Here is a 25,310-nt window from a genome sequence, read left to right as displayed (position 1 = left end):
GAATATTCATCTCTGGCTGCAATAGCTTAAAAGCAACAAAAAGTACACTACTGTTGACAAGCAAGGTGGCTTTAAAATGGTAATCCCAGTGTGCACTCTAATCCCCAATGGTATATATAAAAAAAAAGAATCATGTGTATTTTTGACTTTTATCTCATCCAGATGCAAACACTCTCTCTCGGACAGTTGTTGCCTCTTGTTTTCAGCAGCAGCTTGACTTTGGCCTGAAGACATGTGGATGAGATTAATTTCAAAACACAGATGAAAAAAAGAAAGAAAGAACAAAAGAAAGAAAGGAAGGAAAAGGAAGACCACATGTATCATGTGATTTAAAGATGGCCTGTCAAGTCAGTCAAACTCATGAAGCCCAGTGGTCAAGACTGAGTTCAGGGCTTTATCAACTAGCCATTGAATGTGTCTAAGTGGGTTCTATTTTTCAACATCGCAACATAGAAAAACGGTTTGAGAGGTAGCAGCCTATCGAAGGGAAACTGCTCGGAGCAACAGTGAAGAGGTGGCTTTGCGTCGGGTCGAACTCCAGGCCTCTGGGAGAATGTCAGCTCACCTCCTCCAAGCTATCTGTCATTTTAAGTGGAGCTTGTCGTATTAGCTCAATGGCTCAAACAGCGACGGTGTTTCCATGCTGATAACAATCCAAGGGGGTCACGGCGAAACAAATATGAGGTTTGGCACCAGGCTGGCATGATAAAACGTGTTCCAGAAGCCATTTTCAAATCTCTGCCTCTTGGCTGCTGTCATAAGTTTTGACGGTTAACAAAAAGAAGAAGCGGCATTTCACATCCAAGTTTCCACCACAACTTTGGTTCTATACTTTGAAAACAATTTTAATCACGTCTTCTTCAGGGACACCACATCCTCCAGGGATGTGGTTTTTGCTGATCTCACACGGCGGGTTTTTCTTTTTTTTTCTGCTCGCGACTAATTTCTAAAACAAAACCCCGCGAGTCCTCCTGCTCCTCTGTTCGGCGCTCTCTCTCTTTCTCTCTCTCACTGGGCTCTTGTTCCTGTCCTCTGGGCCAATTATGCACCGTGTATTGTCTGATTGGACAACATATTGTTTCACCAGTCGGTGTCCCTTTGTAAGGTAAGTGTGTATGTATGTAATTTTACTATCTGATGAGATAGGCATCTGTGGGAGAGAGAGAGAGAGCGGAGCAGAGCAGATGACGCGATAGCGCGGAGAGAAAGGAAGGCCTGACTCCTGTCTTTCTGCCTTTTCAGGGGCCCAGTTTGGCTCTAATCAGGGAGATGTAGCGACGACTGCGCTCAATTATTCACTCATTAGTCAGCAAACAGGAGGGTCCGCCGGCACCGGCTTTTTCTCTTAATCAATCCGCCTTTCACACTCTTTAGCTAAAGTTTCCACACCATTGCTCACGCAGTCGAACGTTAGCAGCGCATTAGCGCAGGAGAAAAAACTGTAATGGATTTCAGGCTACAGCTGGACGCGCAATGTGATTTTATATTTGTTCCCTCTCGACAAAACCGACAGTAAACAATATCTGTTTTCCATTGTTTTGTTTTTTTTTTTTGTTTTTTTTAGCTTTGTGTGTATGTTTGTTTTTTTCCCCCGGTCTCTGACACCATCTCTGCCATTCGAGGGGAATATGGTTAGTATTGCCCTCAGCTACGATGGGATTGGCAACTCAGACAAAATCAATGTGTATAACACAGAGGGCTGTAAGGGAGCAGAGTATCAGGGAAAAATACTCTTGGTCATAATCGTTGGCTAAATTGCCCGTCTACTTTGGCTCCGGCTGCCGTCTGGGTGTCAGCCTCGCTTACCGCCTGTGCAAAAAATCGTTGGTGTATAGTCGGCACCCCCCTTTGAGCCCGCCACCCTCTCGGCTGGCATGGCACGCCGAACCCCACAGTGCTCTGTGGATGGATGGACAGCAGAGGAAGTGTGCTGGGCCCCTCTGAAGCATGTCTCTTTGAACCATGCACCTGGAAAAAAAAAAAGGAATATGCCCATGCATTTATTTATGTATTATCTGCTGAACCCACAGATGTACACCAGGGACGTATAACATCACGGACGGTGCAGAGAGAACAAAGCCAGAAGCTGGATGGGCTTTGTCCTAGGTTGGGTTTTACATATATGTATGACGGTAATAACAACTACATTGCAGTTTTTATTTGTTTCTGAGGCGGAAATTTACGGGTCAACACTTTAACCTGAAAACAATGTTGATGCTGTGATGCTTTTCTTGGTAGCACTTTCTCAATCATATATCAAATGTCACCACTATATATTTTTCTTTTCCATTAAACAAATCTAGGTGTTTGCTCATTTATGCAAACACAAACATCTCTTGCTGTCGATGGTGCCCAAAAATGTGGAACAGCTTTGGTTTCATGACATCATACTCTGCCTTCCCACCGGAGGAAACACCTTCCCCTCCTCAGGGCCGGGAAACTTTCTTCTTGAGCCAAACATTCCCTGAAGGAACCAATTGCGGAATTTATATTCGTTCATCATTAATATGAATATCAGTGAGCGCGTCGTCAAGATTCCAGGAAGCGATCCCAGCACTGTCTGTCAGCTCTAGCAGACTCCCTGTCTCTCTCTCTTGGTTCTCTGTCTCTCCCATCACCGCACATCCCTCCTCATCGCTCACTCTCTCTGTCTCTCGCTCCCTCCTGCGCATCCTTCACAACAGAGCTGTCAGACAGGTGTGTGTGTGTGTGTGTGTGTGTGTGCGCGCGCGCACATGCGTGCGTGCGTGTTAATGAAACTGACAAAACCACTCTTGGTACTTCGCCTACTCCAAATCAGACCTGACAAACAAATGAAATATGCATGCTCAGCAATTTTCAAAATCCTCCCAGGACTGGCCTTTTGCAAAACTCCTCAAGGAAAGTACACTCCTAGACTGACAACTGCTGTACTGCACACTTTGCATGTCGTGCGTAAGCAGCGATCTGCCTCCAGCTCGGGGTCGTGAACGCTATTTACGTGTTAAGGAGCTGATTTATTTTGATAAACATATTTTGGAGTTCTCCTCCAAGTCAGATACGTCTCACCCTTCAAGTTCCTCCGGCTGGTTGTGGAGCTTCGCCGTATACATAGTCTGATGTGTCGGGGAGTCTGACATTATCAGGTTGTTTTCAGGCTCATTGCTGAATACATGAATTTCCTCAGGAGGCTACTCATTAAAAATAGGATTTCAAGAGGCAGAAAATACGAGGAGGATTTGTGACATCATAAACAGTTTGGAAAGCAGAGCCTGATTGAATATTCAGCAGGGCACTGGAAATCCTGGGCTCTGGTGAATTGGATGTGTTTGGTGCTGGAGCCAGTGCTGTGGTACTCGAGGCCAGCCTTGGTCTTGAGACCACTTTACGTGGTCTTGGCCTTGGTAATCCTTGCTCTTACTGGTCTTGCCTTGGTTTCGGACGGAACGATTTTGAGGTGCTTTCAAAAACCAAACAAGCTGATCCATGTTACGGCATCATTATTATTGCAGGCCCTACTTCAAATGCAACAAATAAGATGCATCTGTAATAAGATGTCTCAATATGATCCTATGATACTGTTCTACGAATTGAAGAACACTTTTGATCTTGGTTGTAAAAAGATTACGGCCTTGGTCTTAGTCTTGGCCTTGACTTGGTCTTGGTCTTGACTTGATCTTGGTCTCAGTCTTGACTTGGTCTCGGCTTGGTCTTGACTTGATCTTGGTCTCAGTCTTGGTCTAAATACCCCAGGTCTTGGTAGTGTCTTGGTGTCGTCTACGGCAATCTTGATCACACTACGAGTTCAGAGTAGTTCCTAATCAGCCAACAACCAGTTTGGACCTCCAATACCAGAGCTGGTTAAGGAAACAGTGATGCCACTTTTTTTTTTTTGCATGTCAAAGTAACATTGCACTGCATCCCATAATATAGGTAGTCTACTAGGTAATGCTATGTAGGAAGTACTTTCTACGTGGCTCAGAAAAGTTCTGGATCGATTCGGGAACCACTTTTTCTGGTGGAACATCATTCCTGTTTATTACATGACACATGCCAAATAAGTTTACGTGTCAGTATAAATAACTTAAGTTTTGATGAAAGTTCACATTTCATGGACTACATGAATTTAGGCTCATTGTTGCCACCAATTTTGCTCAGATATTTACTAAGAGTTGAATAACTTTGTATAACTATGTGTAGTTAACTCTGTAATGTGTTTTGAATCAAACATCCATGTCCAAAAACAAACACAAACAGCACTTGCGTGTTTTGCTTCAAAATGCACAACAGAGGTCAACAATTAATTTCAAAATGCATTAGGTGTCACAATTTGAGGCAATCTGAAATCATTAAAAATCATTAAGGTCATTAATATTTAATACCTCCAATTACTACACAGACTCGCGTCCAGCGAAAACTGTCTGTATCCAAACACAGACGCACACTTTCTGCCCTCAGCTACGCACTGTCAAACATCTTGTGCACTTGTGCAAGTGTGTGTAGAGGCAATGCGGAGGTCATGTCGAGCCCCGTGGCACTTCATTAAAATGCATGTGTTTTGGGGGGAATGCGGGTGTGAGCGCGCGCGTGCCTCTGTGCATGTGTGTGTGAGTGTGTGTGCAACTATATGTTCGCATAACTGTTTACATAATTGATGAATATGATAATGGCACAAGCTGGCACTGTGCTCATGTGAGCGTTTGTGTGTACACTTGTGTATCAGCCTCACTGCTATGTGCAAACGCCTGTGCGTGTGCGGGCGTGTGTGTGTCTGCATGTGTGTGTGTGTGCGTGCGTGCGTGCGTGTGTGTGTGTGTGAAGGACAACCCATACACATCTCGTGCCCATCATCTCGCCGCCAACAGCTTGACCGCTGACAGCACTTTGCTGTGTGTCCGCGGCCAGACACACAGACAGACGCGCAAACAGACGCACAGACAGACAGACAGGCAGGCAGGTAGACAGACATGCTGACAGCATATGGTGCAAGACAGGAGACCTGTGGACCCATGTGGTAGTTAGAAAAACTCTCTCGCCCCGCTGGCCCCTCCTCCTCTCCCTGCCTCGGCATATGTTGTGTGTGTGGTTGGCTGTGCGCCACATGCCGATCCGATGCCCTCGGCACTGCCGGGGCTCCGTGCCACCTGTGCCACTCTCCCCCAGAGCACCCCGCCCCGCGCACACAGACGCACACGCGCAGCAGCCCTCACTTCGCACCTGTGTCCGCCGGCGACAGTTTCGTGTTGGCCTCTCCGTGATGGATTTTCTGGCACGACGGCGGAAACTGATTTTAATCTTGCTATACTTTTGTGAATGATGTGAAAAGCGGCACGTTGGTTGGACGAGGCAAAAAGGTACCGCTTCAGGATTGTGTTTTCAGGAGCCGTCGTAAACCAGTGACAGCTGAGCATTCAGGTCAACACTGTCCGACACCTTCTTGCACAGATTGGACCGAAGTGTCTTGACCTGAAGCATCGCTACCCCCATCTGTTGGTCTGCTCTTTTGTTTGACGTCATTTTTGGGCGTAACCTTCTCCTCAACCACCAACAGTGGTGGTACTTCCCTGTCTCAAATATCCACAACCTTAATTCTATTTTTCGTAATTTGACACTTCACACTTTACTAGTGAAATATTCGAAAGAAAAAGAAATGTACAGGATGTCAAATTTTGTGCGCCCCCTTCTGGAGGAACTACACAAACACTCGTCATGCCCGTTTAAAGTGCTGCACCAAAGACATCCATGCTCGATCAGATCTACTAAGGTTCCAATATGCAGTTCCCACTGTGCAAACTGAGCAGAAGTGGTTGATAACGTACTATCTGTGTGGACGAGGAAAATACAGCATCCCAGAGCTTCAGGGTAGAGTGTCTTTCTAGATTCACAGTCAGCCCAGATGTGCAGCCAACAGTGCAGCGAGAGTCAGATTATCAAGGATTTAGTTCATGTGCATCTGCATATACACATGCACACTGATAAATACATGCTGGCAGGCTAAATTGTGACGCCGCTTTAGCAGGTCACGATTTCCCTGTTTTTATCGCAAAGACTAAAGCCAGTAAAACATTTTTTTAATAAACTTTTTTTTTTCCTGATTCTGGTCTGTTGTACCACATATTTATTTATTTTTTTTCAGGAAGAGTACACAATGAGTAGGACTTTTAAGATGATCTGTGTGTTTGTGTGTGTGCGTGCAAGATAAAGAGAAAGATGAAGAGCCAAAGCAACTGAACTGCAGGTTTCAAACCGGGCGGCCCAGCAGAAAGGAACAAAAACACAGCTATCTTAAAGGCACTGCGGCCGGTCAGACACACACATGCTCGTGCACACAGAATAACTGCAGGCCAAACCTTTGTTCAATCACCACCACGACCCACATACGGCCTCGCACGGCAGTCAATGTTCTCTTGGCCTCGTTGAAACACCATTTATCTCTCGAGCCTCCAGCAGCAACATGCGAGACCCACAACAAGGTTATTACTGCACGCCGGGAGCTGACTTGGGTAATTTCACAGGCCTTTTGTCATCATCTGTCGACCCCGTGCTGTAAACACTAAATGTTCCAGAAAAATCCCAAACTAATCCCCAAATTCTCAGGTCAGCCACTCTGAGCTGACCCGCGAACACACGCACACACAATCCCGGCCAAGTGAGCTGGGACACGGCACACCTGACCCCACTCTGCCGTGCCAAGACTATGGGTTAACTTTTTTAGACACGCTTGACCACACACACAGACATAACATACGTGTGTACACATTTTTTTTTTGTACCTCACCCGGGTTAAGTCGGAATCTATCAAACCAGCTCTGCTTGGCTGGCTCCAGCACACCTGACCCTCCGGACTGCACTCAGGTGTCCCTGCGTTGGTCTCAGTTGGCTGGAGTAATCTGTGGAGAGATGACTGCATCAGCTGCTAGGTGAGGAGGCTGGATGGAAGGTGGACACGGGCCAGGGCAGGAGAGTGGCCCCGGTAAAAAATGAGGTTACACAGAGAAAAACACACACATAGCAAAACAACTTGGAAAAAGGCCGCACGCACAACAACACCCATGTTGGAGTTTTGCTGGATCGGCTATTGACTGCAAGTCGTGGCAAAAACTTTAATCACGAAAAAATGAAAAATGAAATAGCTTATCTCAAAATATACTGAAACAATTTTTTTTTTAAATTAAGTCATGTGCACATGACTATTTAAAAACCGATCATTTTCCTCACCGCTTTCTAAAAAGCTTTGCGCAGATGAAACTGCTCCCAACAATGTTAGCGTCTAGATGGAACTCTGAAAACTGCCATGCCACTAAGTCCAATGTCAATGTATCAGTTCACTGAATAACTGTTTGGATTGAAATACTGGTTCCTTGTTTTCACCATCCACGGTCAACACCCTCTCTAGGGTGTACGTTAGTAGCAAAGCCAGAGCGAAACCATTAGCACTGTGTTATTAAGTCTTTTTTTGGGTTCATCCCGAGTCGCATCCGCATTGCAACATTCAACATACCAATCGCATATTGCATGTTTTACCAACATCACGCATGCCTGCCTCCCAGCGCACTCAACATACAATATGGATGACTCAATCATTGTCGATAAAGCTGCAATCAGGCCCTCCAGAGGGCCGGCTCGTGCTACTTGTATTTCATATAACAAGAGCTTGTTAATATTTCTCAGACTTACATAACAAAGTCTATCTATTATATATAGTTGAGGAAAACAAGAAACTACTATGGGTTTTAATGCGGCTGACTGCATGTCAGTCATTTCCCATGACGCAAATTGTCCAAAAGTGCAGTACGTGGAGGGAATAAACGTCTTGAATTTGAGAGAAATCTGAGAAAAATCTCAACTTGACTTCACACTTCTGCTTTGTGTAGACTAGACTGCAGAATCATTTCCTTCAAAACTCCAGGTTTAGAAAGGTCAGGGTCAAGTCAGCTTGGGCACCTTTCCAAACTATTCTGAAGATTTAAGTCTCAAGCCAAGTCTGTCATACTTCATTTTGTAGCATGGCAGTGGTGGCCAAAGGTCAGACAATGTTTTCACAAAAAATGAGCCAAACTGTCTAGAAATCTGCTGGAGCGTAAACCTTTAGCTAGCAAGGAATCACAAGTTTAATATTTTGAAATGCTGCTCTCCCCGCCTGGCCTGTCGTGTTCAGCAGAAGCATCCAACCACGCTATTTTACATTCTACGCGTTAGCTTACTTCTGTCGCTAATTCAAATAGCTTGTAGCCAAATTAGCGCTTCCTTTAATTATTAGCTCTTCCTTTGATTTTTCACGACTCTTTAAAAGAACATTTCAAAATTTATTTATTTCATTGGACTAATAAAAAAAGCTTCACACATCTTCCGCAAATCTTTTTTTTTTTTTAATCCGTTTAGGGGTCACAGGGTCCAAAGATTTATAGGAGATGCTTTGGGGGATTTTTCAGGACATATCAGGCATGAAGACTCAACTGCCAAACTGCAACAGAACTCGTTTAGATTTCTGCATTGTCTCTCTATGCAGCGAGGCTGTGTGAAGCTGTTGACCAGCAACAACAACAGCAGTAGCTCCTGTCTTTCCCTTTTTGTGGCCACTGATTTTGTTACTGTTCACCAAAGAAAAAACTCCTCACATTTCCAACAATATTGCAGCTTTATGGTGAACTCATATGTGCTGGTGGATAGAAAATAAATTAATGTAAATATTAAAAAAAAAACAACACACAGATATGTACATGTATAGATACATTACGTATACATAATACATACACACACACACACACACACATACCTCCTGAGTGAGTCTCCTACATTCAGATTTCATGAAGGGCACCGAGCGTGTGTGATGAGGCCCAGAGATATTGTGTTGCTCTCATTACTCGCACACATATCTCACACTCACACACTCCAGCGCTCATTACCCTCTCAACATTCCTCAGCGTCCTCGCTGTGCGCACCACAGCCACGTTGCTCCTCACCCTCTGCCTGCAACATGCCTCGGGAGTCAGCGTCTCATACCAACGCCTCGGCCGAGACACAATGAAGTCCCAACTCTCTCTCACACACATACACACACACACACACACACATGCGCGCGCACATTTTTTTTTTTTTTTAAGCGAGCAAAGGGTTCCTAAACATGTCCAACCACTCGACTATAAATAGACACACACCTCTCCCCAGCTGACAGCCAGACACTGAGCAGCGACTCGCCGTGTTTTCCGCGCAGAGGCTGATGTTTTGCAAGCTGTCAATTCACAGGACCCTTTTTTCCTGTTAAATAATTGATTTTCAGGGGAAGACACAATAAATGACATGCTCTGGACTTTTCTTTCTCTTTTTTTTTTTTTTTTTTGAGTTGATTTGCATCAATAGCAACAGAATGTTTAAATATCTTCCCGCCGTGTTTGGCAGACATCGCCACAAAGCAAAATGCTTATCAGATAAGGGACCCTGGGACAACATCTCATCAAGCGGGTGTAAATTGTGTCAGTCTTATTCGTGTCAGCTCAGCAGTCACTGACAAGGAAAAAGACTTTCTGAAGGCGTGTTCCCGATGTTGTTTTTAAAGTGGAACAGCCATGAGAGGAATTCTCCTCCATACATTCGGCACTTCACTTTAGAACAGTGCGATAAGGACATCTGTTTGTGAGCAAGTCAGTGGGCAATGTGTTCAACTTTATAAATCATCACTCACGTGTCAATATCGGTGAAGATTTGAATGGCTGTTCTCATCCTTGTCTAGTGGAATTTCAGATAAAAGGCAAAGAAATGCAGGAGTAGTAAGTCATAAATAAAACAGGTAAAGATTGAGATTCTGGTTGGAATTTGGTTGGAATAATGTATTTCTTAAGACTGATGAGGACGTTTGAAGAGAAGAAGAGAAGATCTTTCTGGTGGTTTGTCCTGAATTTGCAGCATCGCATTTAAATAAAATGCTTGCATGATCTCTGTTTTCGCACCACAAAATAATAACTAAATAAAAAAACAAAAAACTGGTGACTTATCTTGCCTTCTCCAAACCCCCAAACGTTTTATTCTAACTCTGTCACGGATGCGGCAGCCGGGTCTCTGAACTCTGCGAGCGTCTACTGCGCATCAAATACGCACACAAATAAAATTAAGTGTAAATTCTCAACAATGCAGGAGGAGGAGGAGTAGGCGCCATGCGTCACAGTTCACAACTCGCACGACAAATCATCTGACGTTGCTGGTGCAACGCCGTGCAAAAGTTGCATCAGGTTGACCAGTCTGTGCACTCAGTGTTGGCCTCCGTGAATCCGCTGTGATCTTTTATGTACAAGTGCACGCCGGGCTGTGGAGTTTGTGGCCACTTATAATCTGAAGCTTCCGGGCCTCCGACTGTTTCTTTTATTTCCTGTTTTCAGGGTAATAAGCTGAATTAGTGCGGCTCGCTCCCTCGCATTTCGATTTGGCCGGCTCTCTCTCTCTCTCTCTCTCTCTCTCTCTCTCTCTCTCCCTCCCTCTCTCTGTGTCTGCTGCTGGAAGACGTCGCATGGCGGAGAGAGGCTGAAGCGAGCGTCGCCCCCGCTGCGCCGCGGCGGCGGGCGGCGGGAGATAAACGGGGAGGCTGCGTCCCGTGACGCTGATCAGAATGTGGCCTATCGCCGAGCAAAACGGGCGGTTTGAGTTTTGACCTTCATCTCAATGTCACTCGCCGCCAGTCTGAGGCTTCTCCCCCAGCAGCCCAGCAGCCCCCACTCCCACCCCTCATCTCCCCTTCTCCCCCTCGCAACCACCACCACCAGGCCCCCACCCTCTGCTGGTGTGTTTGAGCTTCTCAGCAGGGGCCCTCACTTCCAGAGATATGTGGGGGTGGTGTGCGCGCGCGTGTGTGTGTGTGTGCGTGTGTGTGTACGTGTGTTTGTGCATGCGCGCATGTGTGTAGCCTTTCGGCTTCTCCCTGGATGTGCTAATGTGATAATTGAGTATTCCAAGTTCTGCCTGCAACTGTGTCACCATGCACCCAAACACACACGTATACACATCAACACTCACACACACACACACACACACACAGACACACACACACACACAGACTGGCACCCACAGCCCCCCCCACCACACACACACACACACACGCACAAACACATCTCTCCGCTACTTGGTCTGAGAATAGCTTCTTCACGACTTGGTGACATTCCTCAGCTGTGTTGAACAGTTTGTGACAAATTTAATCTGCGCCTTTGTTTCTGTTGCCTTTGTGCTAAAACGATGTGTGGCACTCCGCAGATTTCAAGTGTTTCTCCTCCGCATTTCTAAATATCTGTATGAACTCTCAAGTCATAACGTGTTAATTTCATGGGCATAAAGTGGTACAAACTTCACTTTAATGTGTAGTCTTATCCTTTTAAAATGAAATTTGATTTTTTTTTTTCTTATGGGCTCAGTTTGCAAACATTTAAAGGGATCTGTTGCCATTTAATGGAATAAAAAAAAAATACATATGCATGTTTTAGTCGGACAAAGTCACTACAAATAAACTTCTGTTTTCATTTAATAAACATTTTTCTATTTGCATAAAGGGCAGGCCTGATGTAAGGAGGTGACCGCGCTGCGCCACCACCTAACTACAACAGCGCAGGACGCACGATCCGCTCGAGGCTTTGTGATTCCTGGCCCGATAACACATCTCATATGAGAGAGACTGCGCGATCGGCATCCAGAGACTGGCCCTCGTCGCCTGCCTGGAGTCTGAGGAGCGCCGAACTGAAAATATGATGCATTCACAAGCCAGTAGGTCATAGCTTCCCTCCGAGGCTCCAGGCGAGCACATCACACACCAGCAATGCACTCTCTGGCTTTTAATATTGATCACATCTCGCACACTCACACACACGCAACGCTCACACACTCACACACATCGCATGTCAGGAGAAATCAATGAGGAGACAAATTTACACTGGCTGCCGACCAAATCCTGGAAGCTCGAGCTTCTTTTTTTTTCCTTTTTGTTAAATGCGAATTGTTGTCTTTTCGCGTGTGCGCAAAATCGAGCGCTAACACGCAACTGGTCGGAAAAGTTACATTCGAAAAAAGTTGCGTAAAAGATTTTAATCGCACGATGCCGTATAGGTGCATGAGCGTGGAGGGTTGGGTGAGGGGCGGGGTCGCGGGGGGGGGCGGGGGTGGTGTTCTATATGGAGGAGGAGGAGTCGAGGGCGTAGAGGAGGCGTTGTCGGGAGGAGAAGAGAGGAGGGGATTAGGGTTGGCGGTTCGCTGTCGAACCAGCATCGATACAACAGCAACATTTGCCTAATCCCCTGGTAATGGGAGCTTAGCGGCCTCCTCGGACACACAAACACTCCCACTGCCTCCACCTCCGCTCGGCTCGGCTCCTCTCCGCTCCTGCCCTCTTCCCTTCCCAACATTTGCATAACATTAGAGACATTAAGGCGGCCCCCAACAAGGCCCCCCCATTATTTGCGTGTTGGTTTTGGGTCCCAGTGCGTCGGCTCCGAGGCTTTTTTTTTTTTTTTTGCTTTTTTTGCTTTTTTTGGAGAGGAGTAGAGGAGCAGAATGAGTCAGGACATCACAGAGGCTTGTCCACGGTTTTGTCTGCTGGAGATGGTCTGTGTGCCTCCAAAAGGGCCCGTTGAAAGGAGGCGAGGGGAGTAGAGAGGAGGAGGAGGAGGAGGAGAGAGCGGCGGACGCTTTTTTTTTTTCTTCTTCTTCCCGAGAGCGCCGCAGCGACTGATCCGATCGCAGATGCGTGTCCAAAACATCAGTTGCAGCGTTGTCAAAAAAAAAGAAAAAAAAAAAAGAAAAAACACGCAGTTGAGATTGGTTCTGTCTGTTTTTCTGATAATTAATTAGCCTGGAGTTACATTAAAAAGAAAAGCTACGTGGCACCGTTGCGATGATGTTTCATGGATGAGTCTTGGCACCAGAGTTGTTTTCTTTAGAGCGTTCAAGTTTAAACACAGACATGATTGAAGCAAAAAATGTGGCTACATTTTGAAATAATAGTAACATAAATGCAGAAAATTTCAAGTTATTTTTAAGGGTAAGAGTTAGCCTTTCAATCATAATCAGTTTGACCTGAACAAGTTTGTTACATTTATTGAGTATTTTTTTCACTTCTTTAGAAGTCAATGAAAAAAGAGAAACTGCAAAAACTTGTTGATCAACTGTTTTGGTTTGGGTTTTTTTTTGTAACAAACAAAAAAAGGCCAAATAAAATTTGAAATGTGTGAATTATTTTACTGCTGTGCTTTGAAACAATTTCCCTAAAAATGTGTGGTACGTATTCAAAAAAAAAGGAAATTAGTGAAACCACTTGTGTGGATAATATGTTTCAATACTTCCAAAATACAGATAAAACCTGAAAAATGACACACAAATAAATATTTCCCGGTGTATAGGATCAAAATATTGCACAGATGAGAAAACTTTTCATCGCCATATGGGAAAAGACTTCTTCCAACCTGGATCCTCTCGAAGAAAATAAACATTTAATATGACACACCAATGCATTTAATTTCCCCTCCTAATAGTGCTGCTGAGGATAAACATACGGCGCTAATACGGAGCAGCGGTAATCTGCAGAGTCACAGTGTTCACTGATCACCTTAGGCGCCGCTGGAAAAACGCACAACACACGAGCCTGCATTTTAAAACATCAAAAAAACGCACGCAAGCTCACAACTGTGAACCAGCAACAGTGCCCCAACGATCCTCTGCTTTCCATAACTTTCTTCTCTCGCTTTCATTTACCCCCGTAAAGCAGAGTTTTCAGTCGGCTTCAAAGCGCAGTGCCGCGCTCGGTTGGGGGCCTTCAAAGCCCCCTGTCTGTCGGCAGGTTTTTTTTTGCAGTGCACAGAAAGCGTCTTGTTCTTTAAGGATTTGGCTCACAAATAGCGGCCGGCCGGGGCCAAGGCAGCTCGCCTGCACCCCGACAGCAGAGTAGAAGCACTTTTGCATTTTAGTGATGTGTTTTCAGAGCCGTTTTCCACGTCCGTCTGAGTGAGTATATCTGCTCCGTTTCCTTGTGCTCTCATGTTTTTTTTTCTGTGCCGAGTCCCGTTTGTCTGATTCAGGAACATTTCACAGTCAGGCGTAGAAGTAGATGAATGAAAGGGGAAAAAAGATACGTAAGGTTTGCTTGCGACTAAAGAAGTATATTCAAATATGTTGATGATTTAGGTACAGTCATAGTGCATGTAAATCAATATTTTATTAGTGGAGTATTGTCTCTTGTTTCTCATGAGAGATGCACTGAAGTCGTGTTAGTGGATTTTAGATGACATGGCCTTGACATGTAACTTAGATTCGTTTATGGAATTTTATCATTTTAATTAAATATATGTATATATATGTTTATGAGAGTGACTCTTGTATTTTGCTAATTTTACTGAATGTGATTCATAAATATGTGGCAACCTTTTTTGTCTTTTTTTTCCTCCTTCAAAGTTTAAAATTGTGATTTTGTGATTTAGCATGTGGGTTGTGGGTTTCCATGATAGACAAAGACAACAGGATACTTTAGTCAGGCCCAGTCACAGGGATGCAAGTAATTTTGCAGAAACAGGCCAAAACAATCCACTTTTCCACTTGCTTTGGTGGAGTTTTTCTGCTCTGTGTTCAAATGTAGTGTGAGTGCCTCGGTGCCTTTCACGTATATTTTTCTATATAGGATATAAAGACGTGCATTGCATATTGCATTTCTGAAATTGTTGGGGGAAGATATAAAAAAATAACAATCGAGTGCCAGTGTTTGTGTGCGTGCGTGCAAAAAGCTGCAAGTGTGTGTGTGTGTGTGTGTGTGTGTGTGTGTGTGTGTGTGCGTGTGTTTGTGTGTGTGTGCCCGCGCGCAAGCATGTGTGCGTGCTTTTAGACAGCTGTGATCTCAGGGACTGTCAGTCACCTGCTTGTGCTTTTGAAGCTCGGTCCTGATGTCACGTGCTGTGCGCTGATGCGGTTTCACCCGTACGTAACCTTCAGTGAAGGTGTTTCAGCGCACGTTTTCAGAGCCTGAGGTGACTAAATGTTTCTACCTCATTTCTAAATGGCACTCCTCCTCTGACATCCTTTGGGTTTTTAATGCACGTTTGGGCAAAAGCTAAAAGTGGCCAGGAGTGTAGCTGTAAACATTTGAGCATGTTCGGCTAAGCTAAGCTAAGCTAAGCTAAGGAAATATTTTTCTGAGTGTTTACTGCGCTACAGTCAAAGAAAGGGAAAATGGTGAAATCGAGGACTGGCCAACCTTTTCATTGTGATGTTAGCTTGTTGTTCCCTCTCTGATCCTTTCACCGCTTTGCCCCCTTTTTGCATCAGAAGTTCCTCACACATTGTTGGGCCCGGTCCTTGCGGCCTCGCTCCTTACCGAGCTGCAGAGAGGATCACAGGATTCAAACGCACCACGGCCTCTCGCTTTCATTTCTTTTTATTTCTTCCGAAGCTCTCGTCGCCCTCGGATGAGAGCGTCGGCTAAACGCCCCGTGTGTAATTGTTAAACGGTGGGCCTGCCCACACGTTGGCCCGCTCGTCACGGCGGCCCTTAAGAAGGCGGCGGCAGTGGCGGCGAGAGGCGGACGGGACGAGATGGAAGCAGGCAGCCATTATAATCAGTCATTCAGCCCCTTTGGAGGAGACATTCACTGTTTTGCGGTTTGTTCCCAAATTCAAAGGGAACCTCTGTGACCTGCTGGCTTTCACATCAGCCTAAAACCACTCGGCCCTCCCCCATCCCTCTCCCACCCTGTCCCTCCCCCTCCTCCTCTCTCTTGTCTTTCCCTGCTTTGCCTTCTTCTCTCTCTAAAGTGGCCGCCGCACCGTCTCTCACGTCCAGACGTCCGCACTAGTCGCTTCTTAAGATTCCAACCAAAAGGCACAAACTTTTTTCCCCGAGTCGCGCTGGTGCCAGCTTAAGTGCGGCGCCTTGTGATTTCATTTTCAGTGGCTTGAAATGCATTATTTGGTTCACGTTCAGTGGCGTTTGAGTCCACCCCTTCCCATCAAAGATTCAAGAGGATCACTATCAGTCCTCCAATTTGTCCTTTTTAAATATATCTTTTTCTCTGTTCTATGAACTGCTGATTAGATTAAAAGTATTTATTCCATCTAAAGCAGTTATCTGCTTTGTCCCTCTTGTGCGATAAGTTGACGCACAACTCGGGGAATCATACACTGAAACTTGACGGATGCTGTTTTTTCTTTTAATTTAATTTTATTTGTTTTTTTGCCCGCTGTGTCGCGTTGTTTTACGCTCCAAGATGGAAATCTCTTGCTCGCCTTGTTACGATTCAAAGACGACAATCTGTAACATTTGAACAGATCTATTGGTGCGAAATTGAAAATAAGATAGATGTTTTTAGTTAGATAAAGTTACAAAAACTAACCCTCGAGTTTTAATTATTTAATGACATTTATATTTGCATGCGGTACGTATCTACAAGAGCCCAGACTGTCGATCTACTCGGAGGGTTTTGTGATTTTACCAATTTCAGCTGACATTTCGGCTGGTTTGAGAAAGATGCAAGATTAAGTTGGACATCACAGGCCGTGGATTAGCATGAGCAATGTTTGCAATATCCTTTGCCACCATTAGATGCTGCCGACTCCAACACGCTGGCCCTATACAAAATGTCACCATCATCTCGGGGTCAAAAAATACAATTGAGATTGTTAACTTGTTCTTCACTATGGTGGACGGACATATTTCTGGTCATTTTGAAGTATTTCTCGTTCACCTGTTCAATCCACAAACGGAACCTTTCAAGGTTACGGTTTGCTGCGGCTTGTTTCTGTTGACAGGCGGGTAGCAGGGCGGCGGAGGGGACAGACTTTCCCAGCATGCACTGAGCACCGAGCCGGTTGGTTGTTGTATAGGGGTGTGCGGTGAGACAAATATTCACACTCGGGGGGGCAATCGAGGCTCTTCGAATCTCTTGCCTCTGGAAAGGGAAAAAAAAGCCCAGGTGAACACAGGAGGGGCGGATGCAAACGAATCAACTCCCCCGTCTCTCTCTCTCAGCATCGTGTCTCTCCCCCGTCTCCTCTCAGTACAGGAAAAAAAAGAAAAGAAGAAGAAATATCGCCTGTGTATGTGTCACTTCTCCGGCAGACTGCGGCTCCTTCGGCTCTCCGCCGTCGCGCTAATCATATTTCTCCTCGCAAGTTGTTGTTCGGCGCGTGGAGGTGGGGTGGGGAGGGCGGAGACGGTGGCTGAACAAACAGAAACAGAGGAGGGGCGGTGAAGGGGGAGAAATGAGGGAGGAGACGGAGAGGGAGACATATAGGAGGACAGAGCAGGGCTGTAATTAGTCTGAATTATCAGCCAGTTTGCGTTTGACTGGGACGAGCTGCGGCTGCTGGAGGATACCTGCTGGATCTCCACCCTGCTCCTCCCCCTTCTCCCTTCTCCCTTTCCTCATCCCTCTCTCCTTCCCCCTCCCCCACCCGCGCCTACACCTCGCTCTCTAAATAATGCAGCGTTAGCGATGATTCGTACATACTGAGGAGGTGTCAGCTGTGGGCGTGCCGTCGCACCTGACACGTACACTCAGGCGGTTCCACACGCGCGCGCTCGCACGCGCACACACACACACACACACATTCCTGTCATCTGGGTGCCACTAGAACGCTCCGGCTGTGTAATTAGGGCGTATGCCCTTCACGCAAACCTTTAAGGCCCGGGAACGCCAAATGAGCGGGAATACAGACGTTCCTAAGCCGCCCAGACTGCGAAACGCAACTGGGGATGCCAAATAAATTCACATAATTGCATTTACACCAGGCCGTGATAATAACAGGGTTGGCATTATCTGACAGTGAAGTACTTATCATGGCAGAGGTGAGGACAAATTATAAGCGGTGCAATTTAATCGGAAAATAGAAACGCTGAAAAGGGTTTTCTTAATTAAAATAACGTTTTACCGTCTCAGATTCTTTGTTTATATTTATTTTAGCACTAAACAGCATGCTAATTAATTTTAGCTATGGAAAAGCATTTAATTATCTTAATGAGAAAAGTATTGTTTTAGTTCCAGTACAGTGATGGAATAAATATGTCAGCTCAAACCGTTCATGGCACAAGTGCTAACGTTAATTCATTGTGATGCTTTTTCTCATGAAAAACAATTTGACCGTAAAAAGAAATAATGCATATAAAAACAAATGAACCTAAGCAAATTAGCCATACATCAGCTATTACATATATATTGTAATAGCTAGATATTTTAGATAACAGAGGTATTTATTCAATGTAAACATCTGTGGTGTGTGACGCTGCTCCAAGGCTCTGAAGGCCACACACTCTCGCTGGTTCAGTGCTGGAAGGAGACCAAAAAGGCCGGAGACTGAAATCTACTAAAATGCAGTTGGTTAATGTGCATCGATCACGGCCACTGACACTGAAACGCTAATTTTGAGGACAATGACCGTTACTTGTGTTTGATTGTGAGGGATGAGACAGATTAATGGCAAAAAAAAGGAGGAAATGATGAAACCCACCCCCTTTCTATAAACATGAACTAAAATGGTCATTTGTTTTGCTTTTAGGAAGGGTATGATGAACATGTTGCCGCCAGCCAAAATGTAATGTGATTAATATTATGCTCTGATAATATGCTGGACGCAGGCTTGTAAAAATAAGCTGGGGCTCCAGTCATTATGAACCATTTGGCTTTATAGATGTGGTGGCCTACTAGGCTAATACTAAAACAAAACAATAATGTAGCCTTGCATTTTGAAAAGGCCTGTTACGCAGCACAGGCTCATTGTTTCACAAGCCCGCCTTTTTTTTTTTTTTCTTTCACAGGGAAAAAAAATACAACTCTTTTTCAGCAAACGATGGATGCCAGATACTTTTTCCCCCACCTCCTCCTGTCAACACTGCATCTACAGAGACTTCAGTAATTTCAACGTCAATTTCACGTCAGGCTGGAGGCTAATAATAGCCAGAGAGCTCACTCCTGTCAGGGTTTAGACACAGAGAGCCGCTTCACGCCGCCGCACTATCAGGATCCCTTCAATCCAACGCTGATTAAAATCCCAGCCTGTAATGCAATTTATGGACCCAATTTAATAAACAATGGGCAACATATTACCATTGTGTCGCGCGCTCGCACGGCCATTATGCGCTCTCTTTGTGGGGATGTTTAATTGCACTGTGACCTCTGAGTGGCACTATGGAGAATAGCCAAGTCAGCAATACATAATTGCATCCTCCCCCCAATGTGCAAAGAGTTTATTGAAGGGGGAGAAAAGAAAGACAGAAAAAAACCTGGGATGAGCCCTGCGTGTGTAGCTGCTGCGATTAGCCTCGGAACGTGACTACAGTCACGGCGTACAATTTCACCGTTTGCGTTAATTAATATTAAGGACACAATGCACAGAAAATATCTCCCGCAATGAAACTTGTTAGTGGGCCGACAGAGTCGCGCTTAATGGCGCTGAGCACCCAACAAATCACGACTCTGCGGAACAGCAATACGCTGGAGAATAGCGCGGTAGAATAGATTATTATATTATTAATACTAAGGGGATATTTCCCCGTACATTTTGAAAGGAGAATATCACCCACATGGCTTTGTACCCCAGTGCCGAGGCGAGGCTTCCTTTATGCATAATTCATATTTCCATATAGTCATGGTGATCATGGGCGATGAGTGTTTGCTCTCGCAGCAGGGGAGCCGGTTGGCTGGTTGCACTGTATGTGTGTGTGTGTGTGTGTGCAGGCGTGGGGAGAGAATGAGAGAGGATGTGCAAAAGGGGAGGGGGGCAAAGTGTCAGGAGATACAGAAAATGTCCTGAAAGACAGGGAGAGGGAGAGAGACGGAAAGCGTGGCAGGTAAAAAAACACTGCCTCCGTATCCGTCTTAATTATCCTTCGTCTCCGAGCAGCTCCTCCTCACCTCCCGCCGCACCCCCCCCCCCCCCCCCCCCCCCCGACACACACAACTCCGGTTATTTCTTTTCCTTTCCCTGCAGTGGAGGGAAAAATAAGCGACAGGACGGGGATGGAGAGGCTCCGCAAGCCGCTCGCAAAATAGCCCGTGAGTCAGTTTGGTACTGGCGGAGCTGAGCTGCTCTGTGCTGCTTTTTACCCCGGGAGTTTTAGCAGGCATATTAATTGATTGCAACCCACTGCTTCCCTTTTGAATTCTGAGTCACAAGACGCGCGCGCAAAAAAAAAAAAAAAAAAAAAATCTGGTCCGCGGCAAATATTGGGAAGCTTGAGCGGTAAACGTTGCCTGATATAGCGTGTGATATTTTAACAGGCATAGATGCCTTTTACGGCCCGGAATTAACATCAAATGCAAAAGTGCGGTAGGTGAAATGTGATTATTCCTGCAAAAAGTGCCCCGTTACGCGATATTCTCATTTAAGAAATTGTTTTTTTGATGATTCGTTTTACTTAATTCTCATCTCTTTAGCTCAGTGAACTAATTTAAAAAATATTTCATCTATTTTGACATTTATATGTATGTATATATTTATTTTAAGGCAACTAGACGCTCATTAGTAACATGGTGGTTCTGTGGAATTGCCGCAACATTTAAAGAAAAGAAAAAGGGATGGAGAGAAGTCACCATTAAAACAGAAGTGAAAGATCTACGAGGAAGCAAATGAGCAGCGTCGACGCCACGGCTTCCCCTCGTGGTCTGTGGTTTTCACTCACCACATGTTCGCTGCACGAGACAGTCACGGCCTCCTGATCTTGATCTCCTGACACTGTCGACACTGTAGAAAAAGGAAGGAGCCAGTCAAGTGCAACACAAATTGGAGAGCTGGGAGCGTGCCACATAGAAATCACCTGCACTCGATATTGTTCATTTCATTCTTAATTTTTTTTTCACGTTAAAAGAACGTTGAAAGGTGCAAAGTGTTTGTTTCCTGGCTGCAAATTAAGGACGGCGGCTCAGACGTCCGTCGGCCTTCAGATTGGACCGGACCCCTTGAAGCCCGGCGGGAATAAACGTCGTCCTTCCTTTAACAACTTTTGGCAAAAGTGCTTTAAGCGCGGCGTATGACCTTGAGCTACTCCGCCAAAGCTACTTAGCCCCCTGCTATGTTGTGATCTTTAAACTTCTCCGCAAAAAAAAAAAAAAAAACCTCAGCGCCACCGGACACAAACATTGAAGTATAAACTATTTAGTTATTTCACGCTATGACGGGAAACCCGGTTCTCCCAGTGTAAATATTAGATTTAGGGACGTTTCTGCTTTGAATCGTTTTGAACCTTGCAGACACACACACACACACACACACACACACACACACACACACACACACACACTGCTACCACTCACACACTCTTGCTGCGCCTTCTGCTCAATCTTGATATTCCACCCATCCACTCTTGCAGAAGACAGGACAAGAATTAATTACCGCAACTCTGTAATGGACACACATACCCACAAAAAAGAAGCACACAAACAAATACACACTCTCACCCTTTGTGTACGTGTATGTGTGTGTGTGTTCGAGAGAGAGGGAGAGAGAGAGACAGAGAGAGATAGTATGTGTGCTCTGTTTACACACCAAGGGGGAGTGTGAAGTTGCTCATCCTTCGTATTCCCTTGGTAACTTGCAAAGCGTGTGTGTGTGTGTGTTTGTGTGTGTGTGATGTGGGTTTCTTTAGTGTGTGTGTGTGTGTGTGTGTGTGTGTGTGTGTGTGTGTGTGTGTGTCCACGTTTGTGCATGAGTCAAAGAGTGGACGCACATGTGTGCAGGCTGGAAGAATTCAGAATGGTATTGATTAAACACAGCAGGGGGTGAGTGTGTGAGCGCTGCAGATAGCTCACTCACCTGCCACTCTGCAGACGCGCACACACACCCGAGCGCGCACACAGACACACAAACACGCTGTCCGCTGGCTTCATTAGAAAGAGGCTGCCGGGGCTTTTCGGTGTGATGAATAAAATAAATCAAGGAATTCAAATTCAGCTTTGAGGTGCAAAATATCACATTTGTATTGAACGTGTGCTTGCAGACCATTTTTCCCCCTCCTCCCATTAGAGAAATTAGGGGATTTGGACAGGAGGAAGGCGACAAGGAGCAAATTGTCGTGAAGATGAACCTGTGAGTTACCCGTCCCAAGGTCTGTGAGCAAGGCATGGAGGAGCTCTCTCCCTTATTTTTTGTTTTTCTCACCTGTGATTATCATCTTAGTAACTTGGGTCAACAGCAAGCTACTAAGATGCAGACATCATGCCGCAGAGCATCATTTTGCAAGAATACTTGGTCGTTCCATCTTAGAGTCACAGCTGGATCACAAATTAAACCTTACATATTTACTACAGTCACCCCGCTGGAGCCACTGCCAACGTTTCCCAATCCACATAACTATGGATGCACAGATACCACCTTTTTTAGAGAACGAGTAGAGTACGAGTACCTACCTGCATGTCAGTACCCACCAATGCCGATACTGAGTAATTATTAAGGCCATTACACATTATAGAATGATTTTGATTTTCTTTAAATTCAGTTATTTGAACAAGATTCCTCAGCATGTTTTTCTTGAACACTGGTGATTGTCACAAGTTTCACTACAGTACAAACACAATTTTCACAAAACTGTCAAACACTTACAAATACAACTGGTACTGGTGTTGTGGTATTGGCACATTATTTTACGGGTACAAGTAGTACTCGTAAAATCGGGGTTGAGTAGGTAAAATTGGGGTACTCAGGGTTGAGAACTCTACTCAACCCTGGTATCTATACCAATACACGATACTGGAATCTATATCGGTGCTACACATAACCATACTGGACTTACTGGACTTATACAGAGAGAAACCATTCCATCCAAGGGAAGCCTGTTGTGACCAAGTACTCTTTATCCAGTCTGCCATGAAATAACTCGCTTAACTTTTGTTAAACTTGAGGTTTTTGGGTGAACTATCCCTTTAAGCCCACAGGCTCACAGGCTCACCACTGCAGTCATGTTTGGACTGCAGTGTTTTAACCCGACACCAACTCTGGTTACTGTATCACTGTCCCCATCGGCTCTCATCTCTCCGTGGGTATTATGTGTCAACACGACTACACGTTGAAATGACATGTCCCGAAATTTGTGTGTGTGTGTGCGTGTGTGTGTGTGTAGTGTGCGAACGCAGGCCGTAACTGTCTGCAAACGGCTGGACGGCGGACAACAACGTGGATTTATCTTGATGCGTTTAAGCTCCCCGTGTCAACATGTGTTCCCCGCGCCGAGCGATCCCTAAGCCTGAGAAAAAGTACCACATCTCCTGTGTGTAAGTACACCAGGAGGCTGACATAAATGGGTCTTCTCAGCGGGGGAGCTGGCGTTCGCCGGGAAGCCGATGCCAGGCACGACGTGGCTCATCGCTTTTGTGTCGCGAGTGGCGGCGGGAAGTAAAAAAAAAACCACACCAAAAAAAAACCCCGCTAGTTAATTCTGACACAACAAAAGTTGTTGATTTACGCAAGTTTGATGTTTTTAGCCGCCCGTGACACGAGCGTGACACCGCTGGGACATCATTATGGGGGGGTTAAAAAAAGGTAAAAAAAAACAAAATAAATAAATCAAAAAAACAAAAACCCACTTAGGTTTATGAGTTCCAGAACAAATACCAGATCACAGCCATTAACTGTAAACTTCTTGTTTTATAACTTCTCTTGCCTCTGCTGCCGTCTTTCACACGTTGTTTCCCCATTGCCTACTCCTCCTCCTACTCCTTCTCCTCCTCTTCACCCATCCTCTCATCACACGCTGTAACCCACCTCTCCCTTCCCTCGGAGCCTCGGGCGCCAGCCGACGCCGTGATGTCACGCACTTCATTATCTGAGACGCACACAGCTGCTTCTGCACCTTGATCGAAGCATCTTGTCAGTCAGACGCCACTAACGCAGCTCCTATCAACATCATCATCAACATCATCATCATCATCATCATCATCATCATCATCATTATCACTCCTCCATTCTTTTTCTTTCGCTTCCTTGATTCATTTCAACCAATTTGTGCCTTTCACTCCTAATGTGGTCCGAAGTTTCAAACATAGTGTTGATTGGCCCAATGTCAGGTGACATTGGGAGAGAAGGATTACTGCAGATCATTACTGTGCCATGTTTTTTTTCTCTCTCTAAGTGTCATTTTAAGCTTCCTGTCTTAACTTGTATAAGTTGAAGAAGCTCAAGCGGCTTTTAGCTGGTTTGGTGCCCAGACGAAGCGCATTTTTTAGTTTTGATTATGTTGCTCATTTGGACACAGTCATCTCCGAGCTTCCACTGGGGTTCGACTCTTTGGTGAAGGGAACATTTTTGCAAAGCCCACTGTCTGCAGAATTAGAATTTTGTCCTTCCAATGAAATCAAATTATTTTCTCGCATTCTTGGAAGAAGCTGCATGCGTAGGATGCTCTCCTCCTTCCGTCCATCCATCTATCCACCCAGTCTTCCATCCATCTGTATACCTTTCTATTTCTATTCCTCTCCTCGCCATTCTCTCATTATTTCTTTACACAGTACTGGGTTTTAATCACTGCTGTAATTGGCAACTCCCTGCTGTGCTCACGCACACATGCATACGCTTCCTCTGTGCCTTGCTGCTGCAAATCCCTCTGGCAATATCGTACGTGTGTGTGTCTGTGCACGCACGCGTGCTCGTGAGTGTGTGCGTGCCTGCGCGCGTGTGTGTGTGTGTGAGGGGCCAGGAGAGGGAGATATGGAGAGATAAGGATAATGAAAGAAGTGGAGTTTCAGAACTGCAGGCCAACTCACCAGTCTGTCTGCTGTGAAGCTCGGTGAGGAAACTGGAGCTGTGCAGCCAAATTGTAATTATCTGAGAGAAAAAAGACATGGCTCAAGATTTATTAGAGAACACAACATTGTGTTGGACTTACTGTGGGACCATGATGCTGCCTCAACTTTGTCAATTTAATAATTGGCCGTGTCAGGCCGAAAGTGTGCCACGGAACAGATACTTGCATCAAAGCAATATGGTGCAAGAAATGGGACTTTTGCAATTTTGTCATATTTTAAGAGTCTGGACAGCTACCCGCTCATACTTCGTTATTGTGCTGAAGGAATTTATAATGATGCACTAATTATTGTCAAAGACTTTGCAAAGAAAGGCAAACAACAGGCGTAACCAGTCGGCTAATATTACATTCTAAGTACTTTCTGTCCAGCCAAGTATCATCCATTCCTTTTTTAGCCTTAGCAGTTGCTTATAACACATTAAAATTATGTTCAAAATAACTTTGTTTATCTTATTCTAGGTCAGACTTTTTAATGGTAGCTGTTTACTTAACATATTAAAATGTGGCCTATATCAGGGCAAGGCTTGGATGTGACCACAGAAATTCTGCAAGATATCAGTTTCAGTGTTATAGAAGTGAACCAGTAGTC

The 25,310-nt window shown here is 45.2% G+C and overlaps 1 protein-coding gene across 12 annotated transcripts in view; it reads right to left on the bottom strand.

Annotated features, from left to right (window-relative positions):
• cmtm8b (CKLF-like MARVEL transmembrane domain containing 8b) overlaps positions 1 to 25,310 on the bottom strand; it is a 66,260-nt gene that overhangs the window by 21,257 nt on the left and 19,693 nt on the right. For 5 of the 12 annotated variants that reach the window (XR_012925306.1, XR_012925305.1, XR_012925307.1 and 2 more), the window contains 2 exons: positions 24,681 to 24,741; positions 1,807 to 1,968 (listed from right to left, as the gene is read on the bottom strand). The gene's annotated coding sequence lies outside the window, so the exon portion shown is untranslated. Of the gene's footprint in view, positions 1 to 1,806; positions 1,969 to 6,757; positions 6,870 to 20,608; positions 20,671 to 24,680; positions 24,742 to 25,310 lie in introns of all 12 variants that reach the window. The other 7 variants (XR_012925309.1, XM_076012816.1, XM_076012813.1 and 4 more) reach the window with 3 other exon arrangements.

The sequence above is a fragment of the Nelusetta ayraudi genome, unplaced genomic scaffold, assembly GCF_046127955.1.
Source record: "Nelusetta ayraudi isolate G7.1 ecotype Tasmania unplaced genomic scaffold, CSIRO-AGI_Nayr_v1 ptg000136l, whole genome shotgun sequence".
Classification (NCBI taxonomy): Eukaryota; Metazoa; Chordata; class Actinopteri; order Tetraodontiformes; family Monacanthidae; genus Nelusetta; species Nelusetta ayraudi.
The sequence above is the reverse complement of the archived record's forward strand: the minus strand, read 5'-3'. Positions and strand labels throughout refer to the sequence as shown.